The sequence below is a fragment of the Pezoporus wallicus genome, unplaced genomic scaffold (assembly GCF_028554395.1).
Source record: "Pezoporus wallicus isolate ANWC-B61680 ecotype Strahan unplaced genomic scaffold, APGP_CSIRO_Pwel_v1 contig_7835, whole genome shotgun sequence".
Lineage (NCBI taxonomy): Eukaryota > Metazoa > Chordata > Aves > Psittaciformes > Psittacidae > Pezoporus > Pezoporus wallicus.
In genome coordinates this window covers 470962-498217 of record NW_026636866.1, presented here as the reverse complement: position 1 = coordinate 498217, position 27256 = coordinate 470962, and positions in this window count along the sequence as shown.

The following is a 27256-nucleotide window of genomic DNA, read 5'->3' as shown; positions in this document are numbered from 1 at the left end:
AGAAAGTCAAGAATTTTGTCTCTCTTTATTTTCATTACAGTTAGTTAAATCCTTAGGCTCCTGTTAACACTGAACTCTATGTTGATTTTTTGTTTAAATGCTGAAAACTAATTTTCGTTTAACAATTTTCTGTTTGAGGCCAACATCAAATTAGTGTGCTTTCCACTGGCAGACCCCAGTAATTTGGTAGGCAGGAGGCTCACACATACTTAAGTTATTCAATACATTTTGTTATACTCTGTACAAAAACCTAGTCAGAAAAGCTTGATTTATGATATTCCTCAGGTTTCCTGTTACTCTAAACCACTAACATCCTATGGCCAAGCCCTTCATAGGCAGCCAACACATCTGGCCCAGAATGGTTCTGTCACCTATCGCCAGAATGCCATATTTATAATCAAGACATAATAGAAAAGAAAGAAATTATTATGATGAAAAATTAAAAAAAAATAAATAAAAAAAGTCAAAGTTATCAGTGGATATTTGCAAGTATGATTGGGCGTATTTTTTCAAAACATATGCCCAGACAAATAGAGCATGTAGCATACTGAGCAGGCCGATTAGATATGTATAATTATCTCTTCTAGCCTAATTATATACTACTGAAAGCTCTGATTTTTCCATTTCACACCTTTTTAAAGTCTATTTTGGCATTCATATATACAGGCAAACCACTCCTGGCTGAACCCAAAACTACACAGTCCATCTGAAATCCCACCTTCAATTATACAACTGCTTGTAAGTGAGTCTGTTCCTTTCAAAGTGTTTTTTAGCTGGTCTCCTTAGGGATTTAAGGCTTGTGCAATCATTTTGTGCGTTGTATCTGTGTATCCATCTGTCAAATTTGATCAACGAGCTGAAGTATCCTAAAATACTAACTTCCTACATGTTTCATAACGATAGAGGCAGGTATTTGGATTAAAGTCCTCTTTAAAGCTAAAGCTCAGTGGATGTCAATGTCTTGTCCACAGGGCAAAAAAATTAAGCTCACAGCACAAATCTTTAATTTTTCTCATAAAAATTCATGCTCAAAAAACAGCACCATAAACAAAAGTGTAGACAGACCTGTAAGTTTCTGACTGGTAGAGGCTGTGAATTTTGGGGCTGGCAGTAGGTGTAGGCTGGAATGAGGATAGATTTAAGATGTGTGTACTGCTAAAGGGCACAGGCAAAGTTGGACAGACTTTCTTCTCTGGAAGATGCATTTTACAGATATTCATTTTTACCAAGGGAAACATAAAAGAAACACATAGATGATAATGAACAGATTCTCGACCATGTTAAACCCTGGAGCACAGCTATGGAAACGTGCTGTAGAGGTTCAACGTCTTTGAAAATCTGATCACTGAGCATTTCTAATCAGCTTCCTCTGCCAAAGGGATATGAAATTTTCCAAATCTGTGCCAAACTCTGAAGTTCACAAACTGTTTCTCAAGTGGATAACCATGAAACCCTCCTCCACTTTCTAAATTACATCTGGTGGAGACAACTCTCTGTGTAGATAATACAATGAAAATGTTAAAGACTGTACTTGTTCTAAACTTTATTTTGCAAATGTGTTATAACATAAAAAGACATAATCTAAAGCAACTGCATGTTCACACATGAGAGTCCCAACAGCTTTGCCATTTTATTCTTAATTATCCCTGGTGGATAAACTAGTTGAAAGACTGAGCCAACTCATCCATCCCCAAAACCAATTGAGCAATGCTGATTTATATCACTTGCAATCCTGACTACATCTTATGAAATAGTTATCAATTAATTTCCTGCATAATCTGTCTCTGTTTCTCCAGAACCACACTAGAAGAGCAGCCTGACCTTTTTTGACCTCCAATTCAGCAAGCGATCTTCAGGCAGAAGATTATTTAAGCACGTGTTTAACTGCAAATGATTGAACATACCTTTAAGCCTCAGGTATGTGTCTGAGTGTTGTCAAAAAGGGACCTTGAAGGAAGCATCCACCTGTTTTGTATGTTTACTCAAGAAGATAATCACTGTACAACCAACAAAGGATTTACCAGCTCTTAATGGTAATAATGCCTCTTGTTGCTTCTTTTGGCAATAGTTTCGCAAGACTCTCAGAAGAATTAGATCACAGTCAGTCCCACCTGAGCTACATATTTCCTAGCTGAATAAGCAGGATGAAATTGGGCCGATGGTCATGTCTGCTGGAAGAATAGAGTGCTTTTCAGTGCAGTAAGACTGGTTCCAAGGGCACAGGGTGTTCAACCAGCCTCTTGCATCCCAGCTTTCACCCTCTGCCAAAATTACATCTCAGCAAGTGTTTTCAGTTCTGTCCTCACCATCGTTACCAATAATATGCAAACCAGAAAGACAAATTCATTCACATTTTAAATAGCAATCTCAGCAATATTAATTGCACAATAAAAAAGAATTTGTTCCAATTACTCAGCCAACTATTTATTTACGTTCAATTCTGAATTCATAAATTCTTGATTTGACATTTAAAAGCTATTTAAACAAACAGTAATCTTTTATTAGCAAAATGCCTAATCAGATGGGTTTTCTGAGCTATTTAAGCAGCTCTGAGAAATGCAAAGTCTCTTATGAATATTTTACTTCACTAAACATAACTTTTCCCAATGTAAGTCAAACCTGCATTGCTCCTCTATTACGTGAAGTTGATCAAAACCTTGCCTTCTCCTTTCAGTGCTGTTTTTAAAGAGAAAACAAAAACAGAGAGTAATCAAAATTAATTTTGAAGACAGCTGGGCTCATGAACAAGATTCTGAGCCTTCATTCATACCACTTATCCCTCCCTGCACACCAACCTCTAAACCATATGGAATAGTTCTTGAAATGGCATGTTGGATAAGAGGGAGGAGAATCAGAGAGTCATAGAACACCAGGTTGGAAGAGACCTCAAGGATCATCTGGTCCAACCTTTCCTGGCAAAAGCACAGTGTAGACAAGATGTCCCAGCACCCTGTCCAGCTGAATCTTAAAAGTATCCGGTGCTGGGGAGCCCATTGCTTCCCTGGGGTGATTATTTCAGTGGCTGATAGTTCTCACTGTGAAAAATTGCCTTCTAGTGCCCAGCTGGAATGTCCCCAGATTACATTAGGTTGTGCTTTCACAAGCAGTTGTATTTTGGTAGTTCATTTACAAATATATATTTGAGTTAAACTGCCTTTCTGTTAGCTTCTACTCTCCCAGTTCTCCACTTGTAAAATAGGGTCGTTTCATCTCTCTCATCAGGCAAATACCTGTGCAGAAGCAATAAGGTAAACAGATATTGTTGTAATGGGAATCCAAAGAGTTATTCATTAGTATGACAGGTTTTTATTTAGCTCAGAACGACAAAGAGTAGGTGGAATGACCTACTGCAGAACCCATATTACTGACATTTTTATCATGTGGTGGTCTTGGCAGTCCTGGGGTAATGGTTAGACTTGCTGATTTTAAAGGTCTTTTCCAACCTACCTGATTCTATGATTCTATGATCGTGGGTTGCATGACCCCATAAATAGCTGGAGAAATAAGTAAACAAGAAGAAAAATTAAGTGCTGCAGTCTTGGGTACCTTTTGCTCTAGTTCCCAAGCACACATTTGTACCAGTGTGTTTTTATGTGTGAATAAAGTTTTTAAAAGAATAATGGTGCCATTCATGGAAGAAAGTGGTCAGGAGATAATTTCATATTTTCTGTATGTACCAAAACCAGACACATGTATTGCTGATAAAAGTAGAATAAACATTCAAGTACAAATATGCGTGTTGCACGTTCATATTAAAAAGTTGCCCTTGGTGTTTCTTGGTAGAAGATTCATTCTTCATGGAGAAAAGCACAGCCAATGAGGCCACATTCTCCTGTCTTTAGACTTACTAAAGTAAAAGAAAAAAATAGGAGAGAAAAACAACTCTACAGACAGACATGAAGAACAGAAGCATGTCAGTGACCGCCTGAAGATACCACAGTAAGAAGAACTTGACCTAAGTTTCTAAAGAGGATCTTATCAGCTGGGGAGGACTGATACAGCAGGATTGATGATGCTGAAGTGCTTCTTGGTAATGACCTTTCTGCAGCCATTGACTTTTCTTTCACACAGTCTTTGGTAGCCTAACAACAATGGGAACTATTGTTTAGATAACTGTGATTTTGCTTCTTCCTTTTATCAAAGGATTTTAAAAACTGAAAACAGAGTTAATGGCAGATCTTGGAGTGTCCATACGTAACACAGATACAGACCAGGTACAAGAAAGCAGTGATTCTGGAAGATTTATACAATTGAATTGCTTCTTTATGCTGTTGATTTCCTGATGCTGCACCTATGAATCTGTCCCTTAGTGTTTATGATATATTTTCAGAAAATAAGATTGTACACCAATGTTAATTGTAATTATTTTAATTATCCCTTTTGAGGATTCTCTTGCTTTGTCTTCACATGGCATATGCATGTAAAAGTGTGAAATTGAGACACATACAAGGAATTATGGAAAATGTTGTATGTAATGTAAGATTTTTGACTAGGATCTGTGCATCAACCATGGCCATGGCCATCATGTAGTGGAGCAATTATCAGCATCAGCTTCATCTTAAAATTCTTAATTTTCTCTGCTTTTCTTACTTTACTATAGATATTCTTTCCTTTTTTATTTTTTATGATACTAATAAAAAAAAACAGGAAAAAAAATCTTCATTGGAAATATCTGATATATTCTCTGCTGGAAAAACAATATCCTGCAATAGATGGATGGCCATGTAAACACACCTCTGCCTAGCACAAAAAAAAACAGCCTGGATTCATGGGTATGAATTCAGATGGCATAGTGGGGAGGCAGGAGGACTTTTGCAGGGGATAAAGACCCCAGGTTTGAACCTCTAGGGATGCTGGCTCCAGTTCAGGCTCTAGTTGGGAGGCCAAATAAGTATGGTGGTCTCATTAGTCCTCATTACAAAAACTGACCACATGATTTGGTACCATCAGCAGCTCTTTGCTAGATAAATCCTGGACTAGAAAAACAAGGTTTACTGCAAGCTAGACCTGAGGTATGTTGACAGGGAGAAGTTTGCAGAAAGCCTGGCTGTACCAAGGCCAGTGTTAACAGTCTTTTTACTTTCATTTGCTCTGAATTCATTCATATATTTGCAATCTAAATGGTTTAAAAGTAAAGAAAGAAAGAAAGAAAGAAAAGAAAGAAAGAAAGAAAGAAAGAAAGAAAGAAAGAAAGAAAGAAAGAAAGAAAGAAAGAAAGAGAGAGAGAGAGAGAGAGAGAAAGAAACAGAAAGAAAGAAAGAAAGAAAGAAAGAAAGAAAGAAAGAAAGAAAGAGAGAGAGAGAGAGAGAGAGAGAGAAAGAAAGAGAGAGAGAGAGAGAGAAAGAAAGAAAGAAAGAAAGAAAGAAAGAAAGAAAGAAAGAAAGATAGAAAGAAAGAAAGAAAGAAAGAGAGAGAGAGAGAGAGAAAGAAAGAAAGAGAGAGAGAGAAAGAAAGAAAGAAAGAAAGAAAGAAAGAAAGAAAGAAAGAAAGAAAGAAAGAAAGAAAGAAAGAAAGAAAGAAAGAAAGAGAAAGAAATTAAGAAAGAGAAAGAAAGAAAGAAAGAGGAAAAGAAAGAAAGAGAAATAAAGTAAGAAAGAGAAAGAAAGAAAGAGAAAGAAAGAAAGGGAGTAAAGTGGGATAGACAGACAGCTTTTGAATTATAAAACGTTTCAGGCCCCATACCTGGAAGTTTTATTGCTGTTCAACTAAATCCCTCAAGTCTATCTCTAAATTATCTGAATTAGAAAAGATGTAAATTTAATCAGAATACTGCCATCATTGTCTGAAATACAGGAACTTTATCTTCTGGTAGAATCATTGTATATGCTATCAATTATAAATAAACTTTTATGAAGAACTAGTAAATCAAGTAAGTAGTTTGCATTTCTTGAAAGAACGTATAATCACATTTTTTTTTCCAGTTAAGCAATTTCAACATTTTAATCTCAGCAAACCGTGTTTATAAATATTCCCTGGATTTCGTAACCATTTTGCAATACATTCTGCTGCATACTGCATCGGAACATATTAGGGTAAATGTATGTATATAGGCATCCCCCCTCTCCTTCCCAAGAGAGTCTCAAATGAGCCAGATATTCAGCTGATGTAAATCAGTGTTGTTCCAGATACTTTTAGACATGATATACTGCATTAAATCAGCAGTCAGCCTTCTACAACTGACTCCATCACTATGCCTGGTTGAAGCTGCAATTAAAGTCTGTGTTGCTCAGGAGTCAGTACCCAGCAGGCTCAGAGGATTAATTAGGTCTGATATTTATTTCTTTTGATACGAAACCCAGATGTGTGCAGTTAAGCCAAAAACCATAGGGAGAGCCATCCTGCTTTTTTTTCCAATGGACAGAGGAAAAGCAGTGTTGCCCACCCAGAATTAAAGAACAGAAGCAAATAATTATCATCATGGAACAATTTGGCGGCGACGTGGTTTCATAATCTGCTAAGCCACTTTACCTGCCTGATTATGAAATAATTCAGATGACCTCAACTTTTTTTTTCTTACCAACTATTGTAAATATATATACACACACACTTGTGTTGATTTATTTGTCTGAAAGCTGGGAAGAAAAATACAGAGGGAATACTCTTGCCCTCTATGGTTATAGAAATAAATCAGTTTGCATTTTGTTTTAAGTATATGTTCTTCAATGTGTTATAAAAATAAGTGTCCATTCAGTAAAGGGTTTATTTTAAAATTAATTTAAAAATAAAGTAAATAAATAAATAAATTTTTAAATCTGGAAAACAGATAATGAAAACACTTCAAATCATGAGCAAGTGTAGTATCACCTTTTGTTCCCACAATGGACATGACATCTCCAGCAGGAAAATGTAGTTCAGGCTTTATCCTTAGAAAGATGTAGGATTCAGGGCATTTTAGATGCTGAGCTTTGTGCTGTGGGCACCCCTCTGGCAATCCTGTCTCACTCAATTCACTAAATTGGGCCAGCATCAGGTAAATTCTCATGAACCATGAAACAGCTTCATATGATATCAATTTGTGCAACATTTCTTATTTAGCCTTTTCTTTCAGTAGGAAAAATGATTCACTCCCATAGATCCAATTCAGATTTTTTTCATTATAAAAAGAAAAGCAGAAATAAAGATGGTTTCCAACCTTCAGGTGAAAGTTGAGTTTTTTTAGATACGAGCCCATGCCTCCACTTCTTTTCCAGTGACAAAATGTAAGAAGTAAAACTACAGGAGCAGAGATCACCCAAAACAAATACTAAAAAGAAATATGCAAATATCAGACCATTATGAATTTTTTCCCCTTATTCCACTTGAAAGAAAACTCTAAACATTATCAAAATAACATATAAAAATTCTTTTTCTTTTTCCTCCTAATAATTTCTATTAGTCCTTTCTTATTGTGTACCTGTGTATTGATTCAGAGTAATGAGTCTCCCATTGATTTCATGGAGTTTTGGATGAAATCCCTAGAACGGATTTAAGCCAGTGATCTAATGATAGAAGACTGGAAAGCCCATTCCTTTTCCCTGATGCAGCTAGCCAGTATATTATACTGGAGATATGCAACATTTTTCCCCTCTGAATAATACTTATAGAACTTTGTAAAGACTAGTTTTTCTCTCTTTCTCACTGATTTCATCACTGTATTTTACAGCATCTTCATATTTTCGGTTTACAAGGGGGAAAATGGACTAGAAAACAGTCAATCTACTTTTTTTGTTGTTGTTGGCTGTTTCTGATATATGTTTTTTGGGTATGCTGTCACAAGCAAGCTTTTGCATAGTTTCCTGGAGCGTTTTCTCATTTCTTTGCAGCTCATTAAGCTCCACATTATTTTTGTTCTTTTTTTTGGGGGGGGGGGGGGACTTTATCAGCCCATCTATGGGGCATCTCACAGGTCTCTGCAGCTCCAAATGTCAGCTGAAAAAACAAGCACTCTCTTTTTAGTGGTTGATGCAAGACACATCAGGACTCAGGCAAAAGACAAAGAAAAAAGAAAACCCATTCTATTTGGAGTTACTAGCAACTGCTACTGGTAGGTGTTCTAGTCCTCCCCTTACAGGTTCTGGAGAACATCAACCAAACTGACCTTAGAGAAGGGGTACGACGTCCCTCTCTGCTCTCCCCAGGTCTCTGCTATGCTTAATACTGTCAGAAAAGTCTCCAGCAAACATTTGTAATTGCAGGGAGAAAGAACACTGCTGTCTTTATTTTTTTTAACTTGACATCTATCAAATTTAGTTTAAGTGTTCCCCTGGGTCAGTCGAGTTGCTGAGCTATAAACTAAAAATAATTAAAATAAAATATTAAAAAACCTCAAGTCTGCTTGCCAAGAGCATATCATTGGGAGTTAACAGCTCTCAATCACGTATTTCAGAGTGCTAGAATAGCTGAAATAAGACAGGCAGTCTTAATACATCATAAAACTGTAATTCTTTGATGTTTTGATGCTACACGCTTCATTTTTGCACTTCAGGACAAAAACGATTTCTGTGACAGGCATTCAAAAACTAGATTTTTTTTTTGCTGTAATATTACAGGTAATATAAATTTTATAGGACTAGCTTAATGAAAAGAAAAGGCAGAGGAAAGTAGAAGGAGTCCTTCTGATTAATATCTCAGATAATTAAAACCTTGTCCTGACAATTCCTATAAGGCAGAAAGTTACCTTTTCATACTATAAAAGATGACTGCCAATTTATTGACCCCAGCTGATGTATCAGCTCTCACCAGAATTGGAAATTCTAGTTACAATGACTTAAATTTTGGCTTAAGCCCGATCAGACAGACAGCATATTCCCAGACTGGTCACATTCATAAATGTCATAAAAAACATATTTGCTCTATGACATGCACAAAATAAAGTTCTCGAACAAGACATCTCTAACCAGAAAGGCATGAAGCAAAAATCTTTAACCACGTGAGAGGGAATGAGGACTGCTAAGAATGGTATTTTGACATTGGTGGACTGAAGTAAAGCTTCTGCAGGCATAGCTTTAACATTGTTTTTATTATTTTTGTTAGTCCTATAGGTCATAGAAACCACGTGAGGTAAGATGAAGAAAAAATCAGTCAAAACATGGTTCAGAACTTTTGTGTAAGCTGTTCCAGTGTAAATTTAAAGAGAAAGAGTTAAGTCAAGATCACATTCAGGGGGATCTGAGTAGAATCAGTCATCAAGAAGTTCATAATGTGCAACTGAAGAATCAACCTGGGTTGTCTAACCAAGTCCGTCAGAACCTAATGCTTTTGCTTTTCAATATGTATCTTCTTCACTTTATAGATTTATTATTATGCTTAGTGAAAAAATAGATGTTTGTCAATCCTTTCTGGAAAATGACATTTTTTACAAGAAGTTGGCATTGCCAATATTTATATTTTTCTTCTTAAAATTTTGTAATGACTTTGTATTTTTGCAAACCCTGTTAAATACAGCAAGATTCTCCATGTGAAGATCATAGAGCCATAAAGTTGAGAGGATTGCCCGCACTTAATCTTCAAAAATAAAAAATTAATCTTTTCCTATAAAATAAGAATAATTTTAATTTTTTAAATGGAGCATTGCAACTAGCTTTAAATCAAAACGAGACACAATATCATTACCCTGCTCTTGTCAAAATTGCTGAATACTACCCTCCCCAGCTTTAAATGGAGACTGTACCTCACCTCCAAAATGATTGCTCTCCTCTGATACAAACTCCCTCACCGTACTGTGGGGCCAAGCTGCCTTGCAGAGGAGATGCCCTGGAGCCAAGGGAGCTATGCCCAGGGATGGGTAGCTAGCCGAGGATTTGGAAATTAAATGTGCTCCAGTGTACAGACTAAAGATGGTTGGGAATTTTCCAAGGTACTTATTTGGCGGGATGTCACAGAATGGCAATTTGCTGAAACTGAAACCATTCACAAGGGAAAGTCTGTCTGAACAAAGCTTCCAACTCAGAGTGAAAAGCAAAAACAGAGAAGCAAGTAAGAAAAAGAGAAGGAGGGGGGTAGAGAGCAGTTAGCAAAACTGCCCCTTTCCGCTGTTCCTAGAGGTAAAAGTTCAGGGGTCTAGCTTGATGTGATTTTTGCCTTTCTCACTATAAATTGCAATTTATGCAGAAATTAATTTTTATTAAAAAATTACAAAGTCAAAGCGGAATAGAACAACACAAATTTGATCAGTCTGATCTCTTGAAATGAACCATTCTTGGACTTTCAGGTTTTTTTATTTTTCACCCATTTTTGAAGGCTGCTTTATACTTATTGACAATAACAGCTATAACACTGTGTAAAATCTAATTGATCAAAAATATCTGATTCAGGCGCTAGTACATGATTAAGCAACTAGTACCTGTAGGAAATTTTCTGTCAAGCCTATTCTTCACTGGGAAATCACTCCCTTTTATTATACACTATTTCAGAAAAGCTACCTGCTCTTTGTGTCGACTCCTCAAAAAAACAAATATAATAAACCCAAAATATTTTAGGACTTTTAGGCAAAATTATAAAGAAGAAACAATTGCCTATTAGAACTTATAAGAATCACATCCAGAACGGATTTCCTGATTTAGTTACCTTAGAATAAGTTAAAGTGAGTTTTAAATAGTGCCAGCGTATTTCGAGTGAGGAGATGCTGCTGTTCACCTTTTTTACAGGCATAACAGAAAGTTTATGGATCAGTCACGACATGCTTGCTCAGCAGCAAGGAATTATGACCTGGCTCTCCTCTGCCACTAATTTCAGTGAGATGTTTTCGGTCCTCTGGGACTTTGCCTTCCAGTTCTTGAAGGAGAAATAAAATAAAAGCAGGCTGGAGTGAACATGCACATGGTAAAATCAGACTTGATGTGAGTGCAACTCTCCTGATACTCAGTGTAATCAGTCATTTTTGTATCAGATCTGGTTTTGGTCTCGCGTAGGTTGAACGCATTTGCTACGGTCCTGATATATGTCAAGCAGTAAAGATGCGGGAGTTAAAGCTGCCATAGGACTGGTCCTGCAAGGTGGGAGGATGGAGACCTTTCGCGGAGGTGGGACATACCCAAGTGTTATTGTACAAATCATGAAGGCTGTTGGACATCTAGAAAAAAAAAGTAATATGCTGAGGGTTGCAAGCATTGACTTATTAACAAGCTGTTTGTAGATTTGGCTGCAATCAGGTCCGGGATGAATTTAGCCCGTGGCTCAGTCAAATGGGCTTTAAACATTTCTTGATCCCTGATGGATCAAGGAGCACCTGATCCCTGATGAATGCTGTCACTGACATTGTGGGTTTTCTCCCACTTTGTATCCCACAGCCAGCAGAGGGAAGAGCCCAGAGTTGCCACCCCTCTGCATTCACATGAAAAAGGGAAGCAGATTTTAAAGTCTCCTTTCTTTTACCCCCATATTCCTTCTTCTCCTGTTATCTCCACCCTAATTCTTTCCTTACCACTAGCCTGGAGAAGGAGAAAACAGACAGAAAAGAGAGAGAAATATGCTGCCTGGATTGGAAAAGTCATCTTTTCCCAGGAGCAGCGTAATAATGTTAATGGAAGGGAGAACGGGAAAGAGGAAATGTTTCGCTAACGTGGAGAATTTCTGGCCTGGGTTCTTTCTGAGGCCTGTTTGTCAGGGGGAAAAGGAAATTGGTGGCTGGATGAAATATGAGCTGATGCAGCTGCAATGCCTTTAAATACAAGCTTTTTTAGGCACACTAGTGCTTCAGTTTGGGGATATAAGCAGATGCTGAATGCCTTTCCCTACTTCACATGGGGCCTTTGCGTGCTGTGGTTTTAAGACCAGTGTTCAGGTGATAAAAAAAAAAAAGAAGGGGAGGGGGGAATGAAATGTCATTTTCGGAGAGGCAAAAAATACTTCAGGCTCTTTGGCATGTAAGTCATAAAGGGCTTTTTGTGCACGGGTAGTCAGTGCAGTGTCAAGAGAAATCACTTGCACAAAGTGGAGTAACACTATCTGAAATTAAATTCTGGCCTCCATTTACAAGTAACACTTTAAGGTTAAAAAAAAAAAAGGAGAAGAAAAAAAAGCACTATTTCTTTTCAAGAAATTGACGAGAACTAAGAGGCACCCCCTCCTCTTCTCCAAAAACATACTCTTAGTTTTCTTGTTATCCACAGCGTGGCAGCCCCAAGCATAAGGTAATTAGGAGACCTGATCAGCCAGACCTAATGAGCACATGGTGGCAGCTTTGTACAGTGAGGTGAAATCTAGTTGGAGGTTTAAGACTGCTCTGATCTGAGAGAGTTTGAATTGAAAAGGTTTAAACTCTCATACTATGGCTTTCCAGGCTCTTTGAGCCTGATTCCTATTTACACTAAGTTTCCTTAGCATAAAGGGGCCTTCAAGTGGGCGTGCAGTGAAGGAATATTTCAAGGCAAAAAGCATGCAGAGCAGGCTCTCACTACCCTCCTTGCACCTTCTCTGGAACAAGCCCCTCACTGTTTTCTTACAAGGGTGAAATGCCAGATGTAGCTCTCGTTCGAGGTGGAGGAGAAAGGCTCTGGCTTTTAGTCCTATTGAAGCTCTTTTGCACTGCATTGGTATGCCTCAAGGACCTAAATAATTACTTGTGAGGGTTTTTTTCTGGATCTTTTTATTCCTGCTACTGAAGTTCTGATTTCTTACTCTTTCTCCATTGCTGGAAAGACAAAAAGCCACTTCGAGCTTGTCATCCAAGCTAGAAGCTGTGCTGAAATGCTCTGGAGATGTCATTGAAATATATAGAGCAAACTGACCATTGAAAATAGCTTGTCCCCTTAAATGGCTGCTTTAGAATTTAAGTGTTATTCCTGGTTTCTGGGACCTCCTTGGCTCAGTCCTTGCTGGGACCTTTTATTTATGTTTAAAGGCCAGCCTGTCTTCTTCACTCCTAAGGAAATTGAGGCTTCTTAAAGGACCTGAAAATCTGGCATTTTGTCCAAAGACAGTTGTGCAGTTTTCTGTGACAATATTTATGAACTAAGATTCTCATCCAGTCTACCAAAATCCTTGCAGAAATTGTTTCTTACCATTTATACCTGCTTCTTTGCCAGCAAAGATCTCTCAGACCATAGAATAATCTCCCAAAAGGTATATTGGAAACCTGGTTTGGCCTATTCAATGTGGCTGAACGGATTAATGTAGCTGGTTGTCATTTTTAGAACTAATGAGTTTTAGCAGAAATGGTCTTTAATCACAAAAAACTCTTGACTTCTTGACTTTGCATTTTCTTTCTTTCCTTTCTTTCTTTTCTTTCTTTTTCTTTCTTTCTTTCTTTCCTTCTTTCTTTCTCCTTCCTTCCTTCCTTCCTTCCTTCCTTCCTTCCTTCCTTCCTTCCTTCCTTCCTTCCTTCCTTCCTTCCTTCCTTCCTTCCTTCCTTCCTTCCTTCCTTCCTTCCTTCCTTCCTTCCTTCCTTCCTCCTTTCTTCCTTCCTTCCTTCCTCCCTCCCTCCCTCCCTCCCTCCCTCCCTTCCTTCCTTCCTCCCTCCATCCCTCCTTCCTTCCTTCCTTCCTTCCTTCCTTCCTTTCTTCCTTCCTTCCTTCCTTCCTTCCTTCCTTCCTTCCTTCCTTCCTTCCTTCCTTCCTTCCTTCCTTCCTTCCTTCCTTCCTTCCTTCCTACCTTCCTTCCTTCCTTCCTTCCTCCCTCCCTCCCTCCCTTCCTTTCTTCCTTCCTTCCTTCCTTTCTTTCTCTTTTTCTTTTTCTTTCTTTCTCTTTTTCTCTCTTTCTCTCTTTCTTTCTCTCTTTCTCTTTCTTTCTTTCTTTCTCTCTTTCTTTCTCTTTCTTTCTTTTTCTTTCTTTCTCTTTCTTTCTTTCTTTCTTTCTTTCTTTCTTTCTTTCTTTCTTTCTTTCTTTCTTTCTTTCTTTCTTTCTTTCTTTCTTTCTTTCTTTCTTTCTTTCTTTCTTTCTTTCTTTCTTTCTTTCTTTCTTTCTTTCTTTCTTCCTTCCTTCCTTCCTTCCTTCCTTCCTTCCTTCCTTCCTCCCTCCCTCCCTCCCTTCCTTTCTTCCTTCCTTCCTTCCTTTCTTTCTCTTTTTCTTTTTCTTTCTTTCTCTTTTTCTCTCTTTCTCTCTTTCTTTCTCTCTTTCTCTTTCTTTCTTTCTTTCTTTCTTTCTTTCTTTTTCTTTCTTTCTTTCTTTATTTCTTTCTTTCTCTTTCTTTCTTTCTTTCTTTCTTTCTTTCTCTTTCTTTCTTTCTTTCTTTCTTTCTTTCTTTCTTTCTTTCTTTCTTTCTTTCTTTCTTTCTTTCTTCCTTCCTTCCTTCCTTCCTTCCTTCCTTCCTTCCTTCCTTTCTTTCTTTCTTTTTCTTTTTCTTTCTTTCTCTTTTTCTCTCTTTCTTTCTCTTTTTCTTTCTCTCTTTCTCTCTTTCTCTCTCTCTTTCTCTTTCTTTCTTTCTTTCTCTCTTTCTTTCTCTTTCTTTCTTTCTTTCTCTTTTTCTTTTTCTTTCTTTCTCTTTTTCTCTCTTTTTCTCTCTTTCTTTCTCTTTCTTTCTCTCTTTCTCTCTTTCTCTCTCTCTTTCTCTTTCTTTCTCTCTTTCTTTCTCTTTCTTTCTTTCTTTCTTTCTTTCTTTCTTTCTTTCTTTCTTTCTTTCTTTCTTTCTTTCTTTCTTTCTTTCTTTCTTTCTTTCTTTCTTTCTTTCTTTCTTTCTTTCTTTCTTTCTTTCTTTCTTTCTTTTCCTTCCTTCCTTCCTTCCTTCCTTCCTTCCTTCCTTCCTTCCTTCCTTCCTTCCTTCCTTCCTTCCTTCCTTCCTTCCTTCCTTCCTTCCTTCCTTCCTTCCTTCCTTCCTTCCTTTCTTTCTTTCCTTCTTCCTTCCTTCCTTTCTTTCTCTCTTTCTTTCTTTCTTTCTTTCTTTCTTTCTTTCTTTCTTTCTTTCTTTCTTTCTTTCTTTCTTTCTTTCTTTCTTTCTTTCTTTCTTTCTTTCTTTCTTTATTTATTTATTTATTTCTTCCTTCCTTCCTTCCTTCCTTCCTTTCTTTCTTTTTTTCCCTTTCCCTTTTCTCTTTTTCTTTTTTTTCTTTTTCTTCTTCTTCTTCTTTTTCTTTTTCTTTTTCTTTTTCTTTTTCTTTTTCTTTTTCTTTTTCTTTTTCTTTTTCTTTTTTTTCTCTCTTTTTCTTTTTCTTTTTGTTTTTCTTTTTTTTTCCTTTCCTTTTTCTTTTTCTTCTTCTTCTTCTTCTTCTTTTCCTTCCTTTCTTCCTTCCTCCCTCCCTCCCTTCCCTCCCCTCCCCTTCCCTCCCCCCCCCGTTCCTTTCCTTGCCTTGCCTTGCCTTGCCTCACCTCCCCTCGCCTTTTTCCCTTCCCTTCCCTTCCCTTCCCTTCCCTTCCCTTCCCTTCCCTTCCCTCCCCTCCCCTCCCATCCCCTTCCCCCTTTCTTCCCCCCTTTCCTTTTCCTTTCTTCTTTCCTCCTTTCCTTCTTTCCATATTTTCACAATTTTTATTGAAACATTTTGTTATGACTTGCTTACCAAAAATGATTCAATATTTCTTTTTAATCCAATAACCATTTCAAAAAGAAAATGAATCTGTTTCAAAGCATTATGATTTCTAAAGGATCTATTTTGACCTCAGAATATTGAAACTCAGATTAATTGCAAACACAGGTTTTCAACAATCAAGTTTATTTTCTCCGCAGAAGACCTCACCCATATGCCTGCAGGGAATAGCTGCATTTGCCAAATCCAACTTTTGGTGCACAGAAGTGGGATATATAAATAGAAAGTGTAAGCTTTTGGATATACAAAATGGATTTGCAATTTAAGGCCTCCCAGCAGTGGCAACAATTGTCCATGTCTTGTGGGGTGTCAATTTTCCCTCTTCTCTTTATTTGTCTCAGCAAGCCGCCTTCTGCAATCACAGTTTAAAGTCTTGGCTTATGCCTCTTCTGTCTCCCATCTCTCGTTGAGTCGCTGATGTCCCAGGGATCTGCAGGATGCTATCCACTAATCCAATGCTGCAGTCTCCAGGCCTGCGGTGGGATACTGACAAAAAGGAAAAAAAGCTTTCCTAAATGATATACCAAATTACACATTATTTCACTTGACAAACAAAACCTCTTTTGTGGTTAGCAAAATGAATTGTGTACATCATAATTTTGACAGAGAGTGCTGAGGTTGAACGGGCTCTTTAAACAATTTCCCTGTGTACGCATTGCTGTTCCAGTTCAATGCGAGCATATGGCAAACACAGAAACTATACTTACTGATGCCAGGGCATGACCAAAATCTATAATAATGTTGTTTACTTTCACCAGCTCTGCAAGAAAGAATGTAGCCTCATACACTTAAACGACCTCAAGAAGAGTCACACTTTTGCTTTGTCAATAATATATTCAAAACACCCATTGTCCCTTGGAAACATAAGGACCCAAGACATTTGCAGTAACTTACTCAAACTCTTCTATACAGAGTCTTACTTGTGTCCTGGAGAAAACCTAAGGAGATTTTCTCCGTGACGTTGGTGAGAGTAGAGGGAGGCAGCAGACAAGCATAGCTTTTGGAGCACACTTGGCCCATGCTCTTTTTGTTGTTGTCATTTATGATAAAAATCATAATATTTCAAAGTCTTCCACAGACAGAATTCTGCCAACTTCCTTCTCCCACTAAATTGGCCATTCTTGAGTGCTGCCAGGAAAGAACATATTTTAGCATCTTAGCCTTGCGTGGTTTGGCAGGCATGCGTTGAGGGGCTGAAGTTGGCCACTCCTCTGCAGAAGGTTGTAACATCTAGTGCTCAAGGGGGTTTTCCCCTGCACTTTTGTCAGGCATTAAAGCTGCACTAATGACGTGGAGCCACAGGACAGTGCAGGCTTTGAAATGCTCGGGGAGTAAACAAACTCAGCTAGCTGCTTGCGGAAACTCCAGCTCTCACAGAAAAAACATCCTTCTTCACAACCAAAATCAGAATGTCAACAGCAGGATAGTCTTCGTTTCAGTTTGGTTTGAAGCATCATAAGGAAAGAAGAAGGACAGCCTGAAGGGACAGGATCTCTTAAAGGCAAGCATGTGTTGAGGGAACAAAAGTCAAGGAATTTGAGCAACATTGCAGCAATTCATTTAATAGCTCAGATAAATTTTCAATGACAGCAATTGCAAAGACTAACATTGAAAAGTTTCAGGGCGTATTGTGTAAATGGATCTGCATAAAGTAGTTTCCCAGTTGCCTAGAAAGTACACGGACACATATTTTAATCACCAAAGGTTTAAAGTTGTGAGCAGCTGAGTTGTACTAATCCCTATTCCAGGCAATGGAGACCCAGACTCTGTATCTGAGGGCACATTGCTTAAAATCAAGAATACCTCTGCTGAAGATAGCACTAGTACAAGGCTGAAGCAAGATAACCTATTGGTGAAATCATAAATATTTACTTATGGAAGGAGAGAACATCACTTTTTCACATTTCCTCCTCTTTATGCTTCCCAGTTCAGTGTTCTCTCCCACTTCATAGTCATCAGAACTACATAGTATAAGCACACAAAAAATCCTGATAAAACTTGAGAAACCAATAAACTTAGTACCCAAATTGAAATGAAATATTTTTCTAACAGTTACAACTCAATACAGTTAAGGCGTATGTTCATCCCACTTGATAGTTCATAAAATGGGCAATGAACTCATCAGGTTCTCAAATATTGGATGAATGAGAGAAGGCACCACCAGGAGATGGGCAGATACCCATCAGCAAGGGCTCAAGCCTTTGGGATTTACTAACAGGTGTTCAGCCTGAGCCTTGATTGTCTCTGGGTAGAGGCAGAGCTGTGCTGGGTTAATAAGCCTAGCTGGAGTACATCTGGATCAGCATGGAGGTGACTGAGGCTTTTCTGCACCCATACTAAAGTTAGTATGCAAAAAAATAAAGCACCCACAAATGTTCGAGAGTTGACTGTATGTCTGTTTTGACCTAGGAAGAAATGCATGTTACAGGATCATAGCCATACTGAAGCATCCCAAGCCTCCAACAGTTACACATATTAAGAAAAAATAAAAGTGAAGAATTGGCTAACAAGAGACATTTACCAATTTGTTGAAACAGAGAAGTTTATAATCTTTGCAGCCATTGCATTACTTGTGACTCCTTGCATGAACTGGGGGACATACCCACTTTTCTTACAGGTCAAATATATTCTCAAAAGAGCCAAAGACTAAGGAAGTCATTGATGGTTGCTTATTTCAAAGAGATTTGGGTCTCATTGGCATTTACCATTATCAAAAGCCCAGTGAACAGATTTTGTTGGAGCTTGCTGAAGTGTGAGTGGATCCAGATCACACTGTTCTGCTCATTTTGGAGCAAACCCAAGCATGGAGATTTTGCCCCCCCCACCTCCTCAGTGCATTGTTCAATGGTTAGTTTTGATTTCTGTATGTGATATGTTCTTGGCTGGGACTGGGCTATGGCTGATAACAAAAATGCAGGCATAAGCATGGATCATGGCCCTTCTTTTCCTTTGTTTTGGGGGTTTTTTCCTTCTTTTTTTCCCCCTTTTTTTTCTTTTTTTTTTTTTTTTTTGAATACACATAATTTAAAGCATAAGGTCCCATTAGTGTCTGGAGGTGCAAACTGTTACTAATGTCAGGTTCCCTATTTTTCTAGCTCAGAACTCTTACAAATGGTGTGTTCCCATACTAGTGGTCAGGTCAGCCAGACCTTTTGTACTGCTTTAATTATTTTGTCTTGGAAATCCAAGAGATCGCAGGAAAGGGGTGTTTCTAGCAATTCTAAAAGTTCACATTTGAAAGCTAAACCACACTTTGCTTACTCAGGCTTATAGTGCTTCTGTGTTGATGATTTACTCTTTCAACTTCTTTCACCTCCCTGGGTGCCTACAAGGTGAATTAAGATTTTTCATCTGTTAAAAGAGCCCCAGTTCTACCAGAAAAAAAATATTGCTAAAGAATAAGGGATAAAGGGTGTTCTGATTCATCTCTTAACAAAATGTGTAAGTGAAGAAGTAACACCACTGGAATCAGTAGGCTTAACAGAAGAAATGCACCAAAGAAATGTTGTTTCTCTATCACTACGCAGATAAACCTACAGCCGCATTTAATCTCTTCAAAAGGTCAGTTAAATGATTCCCAGTCTCTAGTTTCACATGACTTTGCAGTTTCTTGGTTCCAGCTCTGAGGAGAAACAGAGGTGCTGAAATACAGAAAGATAGGATATCCTCTTTATGTCACTTTTCCTACTGGAAAGAGGAAATAATGGGAAATCTTGTAAGAAGTCCCATTCTCATGAGGCTTTCAGCTTCTTTATTCAGGCCAAATGATCCTGGCTAGTTCAGATAAGGTTACTTTGGCTATTTACCCATTGTGAAGTAAATTATCAAAAGTCTTCAGGCTTGTCCATCATTAACAAAGGTTGAAAAAACCCACCCTCTTTCCCATGACAGGGTTAAAAAAACAATGACAAAATCTATTTCAGGATCCAAGGGATGCCAAAACCATCCTAATAAAAAGATAATAAGCATCTCCACAGCTTTTCTACCTATGCACGTTTGCTTCAGAAGTTGTAGAAGTTACAGGAAAATTTCTTTGGGCATGTGCCTATTCTGTAGAACATTCTGAAATATGCAACAAATGCACAACTTTTTCTGATATGATTTTCTCTCTTTATTCATTATCTCTGTTTAAATTGAACTTGGTGGCACGCTTAAGGCAATGCTTCATCTCAGACAGATGGACTGTGCTCCCTGTTACAAACTGCCAGCCTTGCTTTGTGAGCAATCCTACTGCTAGAGGAGGAAACCACTGCTTTAGGCAAGATAATCCACCACCCTTCTCTCACACACTTCCACAGCCCATCCTGTCTCTTCAGCTGCACGTCACACCAGGTTGAGCTACTACAGCAAACCTCTTCTTCTTATGCCTTGTCTTAGGGTCCACTAAAAGAGGAGCAGGAGAGGGACAGCAGGGGGGAGCTGAGGTCCCCCCAGCACCGCCTATAGCAGAGGCCCATGGAAATACCAGCAGAAGATTTGTGGCATCGTTTGGTGATTTTTCACTGCTCTACTGTACCTCTCTACTCAGACACTCTTTGTTTATTGTATGCCCTTCTAATCCTGGCACTGTCAAAGCCTAGTCCATTAAGCTAGCATTATTATGATTTATTAGCTGTGCATGGCTAACATAGTGTTATGACAGTTGGGATGAGATTAGGTTGTAGGTCAACCTGCACCTTAGACTGGAACATTTGCAGGTCTCTTTGGATCTAAGCTTGGGTTTTAGACTGAGGGAGTCCCAGAGAAGAAAGAAAGAGCAGTATCCAATGCTTCTTCATCCTATACTCATGACACGTCTGACAAATGGCAAGAGAAACCTACTTGTTAGAAAGAAGAGGTGGAAAAAATAAAACAGGTATTTGGTGAAGGTAGAGAAACAGTGCTCCTTCTCTTAAAACAAGAAGCTCCCAGACCAAGAGAAAACACAGTCACATTTTCCAGTCCATGCCTAATTTCAGACAGAATTTATGACATCAAAATACTGTGGTGATCAAAAGTAGGTACTTGCATGTTTCTCATTTTTTTCCACTTCACTGAAAACAGTTGGGTAGATGTTCAATCAGACTCCTTTTACATGCCAGAAATCCCAGCTCTAGGTATCAGAACCTTCTAGAAAATATAACAAAATTATTTTCTGGTTTGCCAGTTTCTAAATGCCTTCTTTTGTTTTGCTGAGTGATTATCTCTTTGCGTGTCCAGGGGAATATCTAATAACTCCATGTTCATGGAAGGGTGGTGACCTCTGAATGAACCAAAAATAGCCCATGCAATAATTTCAACGATATGATTAATATCTGATTTGGAAGCCCCTTTCTATCCTATGTGCTACATCACTTCGCACCAGGACAAAGTGGAGTGAGACAGACTGTTGACCCTTTCCCAAACAGGAGAACCAAGTTTTTCCTGGGTGGGAGGGAGGAAAGCTGATGGTGCTCCCCCATCAGTCATTCAGATCCACTGCTATTCAGTGCACACATCCAGTAAATTGTTTCAATCAAGTTGTGGTTGCGAGAAGTATGCTCCATGCAATTCACTGCAGCCTCCTGCCTGTGGACTCCGCTGGTTATAGCAAGGCATTAATTGCTTTTTTTCCTCCTCTTTTTCTTTTTGCTCAACTGAATTCATTTAGAAGCACGATATAAGTTAATGATAAAATCCTTCACTAAACCACTGATAGCTAAGTGTTGCCTGACTGGGATAGACAAATAGCCCATTTAGTCTGGAATCCTTTATGCTTCTATAACGCCTATAATATGTCTAAATTGTGCAATAATACGGCACAGAGATAAATTATTTCATGTTTAAAGCTTATGTATTAAACCTTTCCAAAATGCAGCAGAGTGTAGCAGGCAGGGTGATTAAAATAACAGGGTTTTCTTCCAAGCTCTAAAGCTGAATTTCTGTGTAACCGGCACTAGTCATTCAGTCTCAGTGAGCCTCAGTTCCTTCCTCCTCTTCTATCTGTCACCTCGATGGCATTACTCTGCTTCCTGCCTGTGAAGAATAACCTACAACCTTATTGTTGGGCTGTTTTTATTATCACCTAAATAATGTGCTTTGATCTCAATAATGATTTCAGATGGTCCTGTAATAATTAATTCAAAATTGCTTGAGTGACATTTTGACTGCCATAGGACCCAAATCCTTCTGCCTAATCTTTCAAATCTACCTGCCGTGGTTATATCCCAAAGCAGTGAGTGCCAAAGATTAACTACATATTGCATGATATTGTTTTCCACAGATTTTAAAGTATTTTCATTAAAGGCAGTGATAATTTTTTTTTTCCTTTTCAATTTTAATGGGTAAGCAGCCTCATTAGTACCAGGTGATTCATTTAAAGCACAATTACACAGGGAATTCAGCTAATTGATTGGATAACCCTAGATTCATTTGTAAAAACATAGTCCTCAAACCTGAAGTGCTTGGACTTAGTGGTAGTCATGTACCGAGAAGTTTACTTTAAAAGCAAACGTTTAGGTTAATGGGATCCATATGATATGAATTCCTAATAACTTTACCATGGGTGGGCTTATCGAACTACTTATCATAACAGAAGTCGGGACATTTCAAAGGATCTTTCTTCTGAGACTTTCTGAAGATTTTTCTTTCACCCCAGATCTATAGAAAATTCCACTAACTCTCCATTGAGGAAATATTTGAGCTCCTTCTCATGCCATGATTCAAAGGGATTATTTTCAGAATTTGTATTTTTTAACCCTTTGCTGGCAGGACAAAGCGTTTAATAGAGATGTGTGATTCTTTGAAGGGGGAAGAGGTCAGGATAGGAGTGTTTGCAGGGCTGCAGGAGGTTGCATTGTTGTATAGAAGTGGTTGGAGGCTTGGACTAAGGATGTTACACTTGCCTGTAAACTAAAAGAACTCAAGGGTAATGTGGACACACTCAAACCCAGGGAAATCAATGCACATCTTCCAGCAGACTTCTGTAGGTTTTTAATTGGATGCATAGCGAGATTCTAATCACTGTTTCTAGTTACAGAGAGGAATAAATGAGAACAAACATCTTTGTGAAGAGGCATTTGAATATTTAGCAATCAAAGAAGAAGGGCTATCTACACAGTTTGAAGATAAAATTTCCTACACAGGACTAAATCATCTTAGAAGCGAGAAGAGAAGCTGCTGCTACAATAACTAACATTTCTTAATTTCTGAGTAATATTTTTCAATTAAAACCAGGCTACCTTTGTCAGAAAACATGTAACTGGAAACTTCTCTATTGGGGTTGGAAATTGATGATCTTAAGGTCCTTTAAAACCCTAACTATTCTAACTATTCTATGATTCTCTTTTCTTCCTCAATTGTACTAACATTGATTGTATACATTTCCCCTCAATATAACCTTTTTAAAATCTAGAAAAATGTAGAAATAATTTTAAACAGCTAAATATGACAGTAGAGTTTTCTACAAATATGCATGTATGTGCATTTAAAGAGAAATTCAGTACCCTGAAAATCTCTAGGGAAGAACAAGAAATTTGCATCATGACATGTATGAAAATGGCCATGATGTTCATTGAAGACAGCACAATAATTCTATTATTATACTTTTGTCATTTAATTAAAACAAAAACCTTATCACTTAGGAGAAGAGGGGGACAGCATCATAAAACAAAATCATACAGATAAGATTCCTGCTGGGATTGCTCCATGGACTGAAAAAAAGAGAAAATCAGTAGCTGTAGTCATACTTGACATTGACCTATGGGGACATTAAAGTGATCTACAAATATGTGAAAAAGAGTGTTCAGGAGTAATTATTTAAGATGATAAAAATAAAGAGGGAGAGAGCAAATCGAAATTGCTCACTGTGAAGGAAAAATCAAAGGTTATGTTTCAAGGAGAACTTCAGAGAAAGAGCCACTTGCTTGAAAGAGTGTTTCCAATGGCACACACACTGCTGTCACCATTCATAATAAATCACACAAAACACAAATCCTGTGCAAGATTTTGGCACAATCTAACCCAAAGATTTGTCACTCTTTGAAAATTAGAAAAGAAAGAAGAAGTTTAACTTTAGTTTAAGTGTAAAAAATGAAACTGAAATTAAAAACATAACCTGCAAAAGTTTCAGTAATCACCATCATACTTCTCTGTAACGTTTGGTCATGCCCTTGAAGGTTGTATAGTGTTTTTTTTAAGTCCTTAATCATTTGCCCTACACAACCAATGTCTAAAATGGTTCAATTTCCCTGCTGTAAATACTACCCATTCGCAATATTATTGCAAGGAGGTGTATTTGTGATCGCTGTATCCCGTTACAGCATGAGGGATAATGGCCTGGCACATTAGGAGCCCTACAAGGTGATGAGAGGCTGGTGCAGAAGTCCGGCATGTTGATGTACTAAGTTTCCAAACATTAACTAATGCAGAAGGGAAGTCGACACTGGAAAATCTTGTTCTTGACTGTGGTGGGATAGCTGAACACTTCATAACACTATCAATTAATATGCTACAGACACTGGTCTCCTCAGAGGAGAAGGCCAAGCTGGAAACGGCTCTGAGGCTGGCATGTCACAGGAAAAGATTTGGGTTTGTTGGCAGAGAAGTGTGGAAGATGCCTGTAGGTTTCTTGTCAGCACTTCACCTGGCTCCAACCAGGCACGTTAAATCATGGGATGCAAACCCACACGTGGATATACACGGACGGGAAAACAAAATACCAGATGCTCTACAGACATGTTCTTCAGTTCAACACTGGGTTTCTTCTCTCTTTGTGGGTAGTGAGGAGAACCCACTGAACCTCACCATCCAGCAGACTAAAGCCTTTCAAAAAAACCTCAACTTCCAAAAAAACCCCAACTTCCAAAAAAACCCTTAGGTAGGGATTGCAAAAATCCCGGAGACTGAATTATCCACAAATCTCACCTCTAGGAGGCCTCAGAATTAACCAAAAATGGTTAGAAGCTTCAATCTCTCATTGCTGGGCTCTAAGATTATTCTGTTAGAGGCTTAACGGGCTTGAAAAGGCTGGGCTGGAGAGGCAGTGAAAGAGAGAACAGTGTTTATTGAGCAATAAAAGAAACATTATGTTTCATTGCTCAGCCAAGCTGCCCTACAGAAGCAAATCCCCATGCCTTATAATATGGGGTGTAATAAATACTAATGCTATAAAGGGGTCTGTTGGAAACGACCAGCAGGGCCCTATCGCAGTGTAATCAAGCCCCCCGTTAAATTAGCGTCTCGCTTGTGCTCGCTGCTTTATTGTCTGATGGGAGCAACTGCCTGGAGGTTTGAACGCCAGCTCCAGTGGGGTTCACCTCCTGCACGGCTGCACTCTGGTTACCCTCTCTCAGGGACATCTCTCTGAGGCCAAGGGTTAGGTTTCCTTCCAAGGATTAAGCGGTAGGCTCATGTCAACAAGGTGGTCGTGGAGATAGAAGCAGAGCAGGAAGGACTTGTGAGGCCAATGGAGAGAGATCCAACTATTTCAAGGCAGGAGATTAATCCTGATAATACTGAGTTGGGTGATTTTTTTCTTTCCCCTGGTTGGGTCAAATTCCCCTAGCAACCACAAAGCCTGCCATTAATAAAATTAAAAAATTCAATCATAATTTCCAACCTCTGTGCCCTTTTCAGAGGCGAAAAGATAAATTAAATATAAAATGAAAGACTTGCTTTTTGGCCTTTGTAAACCTCTTCTCACTTTTTCACTTTCCTCCCCATAATTCTGCATTGCTGACCTTCTTCCAGTCACAATGGTCTCAGGAGCACATGCAACATATGGACTTCATTGTCCTAAGGAGCGAAGAGGGCATGGGGATACCTTTCCCATTGACCTTTCCCTATGCAGGCTGGGATACATTATTGACAGGATCTGCACAGCTCTACCTGGGCTGGGCTGCTGCAACATTTCATCTTGAACCTTTGTCTGATATTATAATTATTATTGCAAGTTAAGCTGCCTTCCAGGGTTTATTTGGAACAAAAAAAGGGATTTTTCTTCTAACTGAATTTTTTGGCTAAATTTTACGTTTCTGCTAAGATGATTTAGTTACTGTATTCTGCAAGGAAGGAGTGGTTGAAAACCAAAAGAGAGAAAAATATGGATATATCTGAAGATGTTTTAATTTTCAGAAACCAGGAAGTAACTGAAGAACAGTTGTTAAAAGTTGGAAAAGTGTTAGGTTTGGAGGTTTTGGCAGTAAACAAGAACGTTTCTTTGGAAATTCAGGGTTTTTCAGTTGCTTACAAAAATCACTGGAGAACTACCACACTCCAACCACTTCTTTTTCATTTTCTTCTGGTCATATAACACCAGGTTTCCATTTTCTGGAAATAAATGAGGAAGCCATGGGGTATCCCTGCTCTTTTTATTCACACAAATAATCCCATTAAAGTCCGCAGGAGTTCTCGTATCCAACGGGCAGGTTCTGACCCCAATTGTTTTAGCAATTCTTTTTATTCACACCTCATATTCTAGATAAAAAAATCTTATAGAGCTTGACAGAAGGCTTAAAATTATGAGTCTGCTCAAGGACAGAATTAGTATTATATATGTATACTGCTTGGTTTACTTAGCTTAGGTAAAAAAGAGGGGAAAGTGTAGAAGATAAGCAGATGTCAGAAGTTTGGTGAGTCAGGCTGATACTGTCATGCACCTCCTGAGAAACCATAATCGACCCATTTTTTCCCCACTGTGCCTCAGTTTCCCCATTTATAAAATGGGATTTATTGAACTTCTCTTTCTCAAAGAGTGGTGAACATATAGTCAGTGGTATACCTCAGATGATCAAATGTAACAGTTGACTGCATTTTTCTTCAAATAAATTGAAAATCAGTTGTTTCTGTTAAAAGGATTATCTTTTCAGCTTACTACCTTACTGCTACTCAGAGTATTTCCCTTAGCGAATGATGGATGGCACTACATTCACAAGTGCTGAAAATAAAACAGAAGCAGCTGATTCAAAGCGTGGTCTGTGCACATCCATACAGTCCTATGACTCTCTTTGGGGTTATGTTTGACGCAGAGTCAAAGCCAGACTTCTGAAATCATTCAATTTTAACCAAATTTCTTCAGAGAATTTAAAAACCTCTTCCTTGCTGTAACAAACCCCATCACCAAGAAGTTTTTTACTCTTTCCAGGCTGAATTCAAAAGGAAAAATTAACAAACCCTTTTTAAATATCCTATTTATTTATTTATTTATATGGTGCAGCATATATAAAGCAAGGTAGTTCATCCCAACAATCTTCTTCCTCATGTCTTTAACCTTATAGTAGCCAAGCAGCTAATTTTATTTCAGCCTTGAAAGAAACAAAAGTCACCTCTGAGTTCAGACTAAACATGAGAAATTGTAGCCAGAAAGGAAATTTTTTTTGAGAAAGCTATGTGGGAAGATATAAAAACAGTGGGTTAGAATGGAATGAGTCTTTCAACTCAAGTTTATTGTGTTTACGGTATTACTCAAGTTCTGAGGAAACTAATAACCATCACAAATCTCACCAACATCCCATATTTTAGGGCTTGAGTTGTCTAAATTTTCTGCTGGTTTAAAGCCCAACAACAAAGAAGGTTCTTGATAGAATAAGCTGCAATGTTAAAGCTACTGTGACACACACAGATATATAACCTCACCCTTGGGTAACCAAAGTCTCCAATGCAACTTTAACAACAAATTTCTTCCCCTCCTTACAACCTCTCCTACACCCCATAATAGCTCTATGTTTCAAAAGTAAGGCTCCACATCTGTAATATATTATGTGCATAATTTGCACTTAATTACAAACCACATTGATTAAACCACTGCGCAACAATTAAACTTAATTAGTTTTTTTCACAGTGCCTTCACTATTTAACTGAAACAT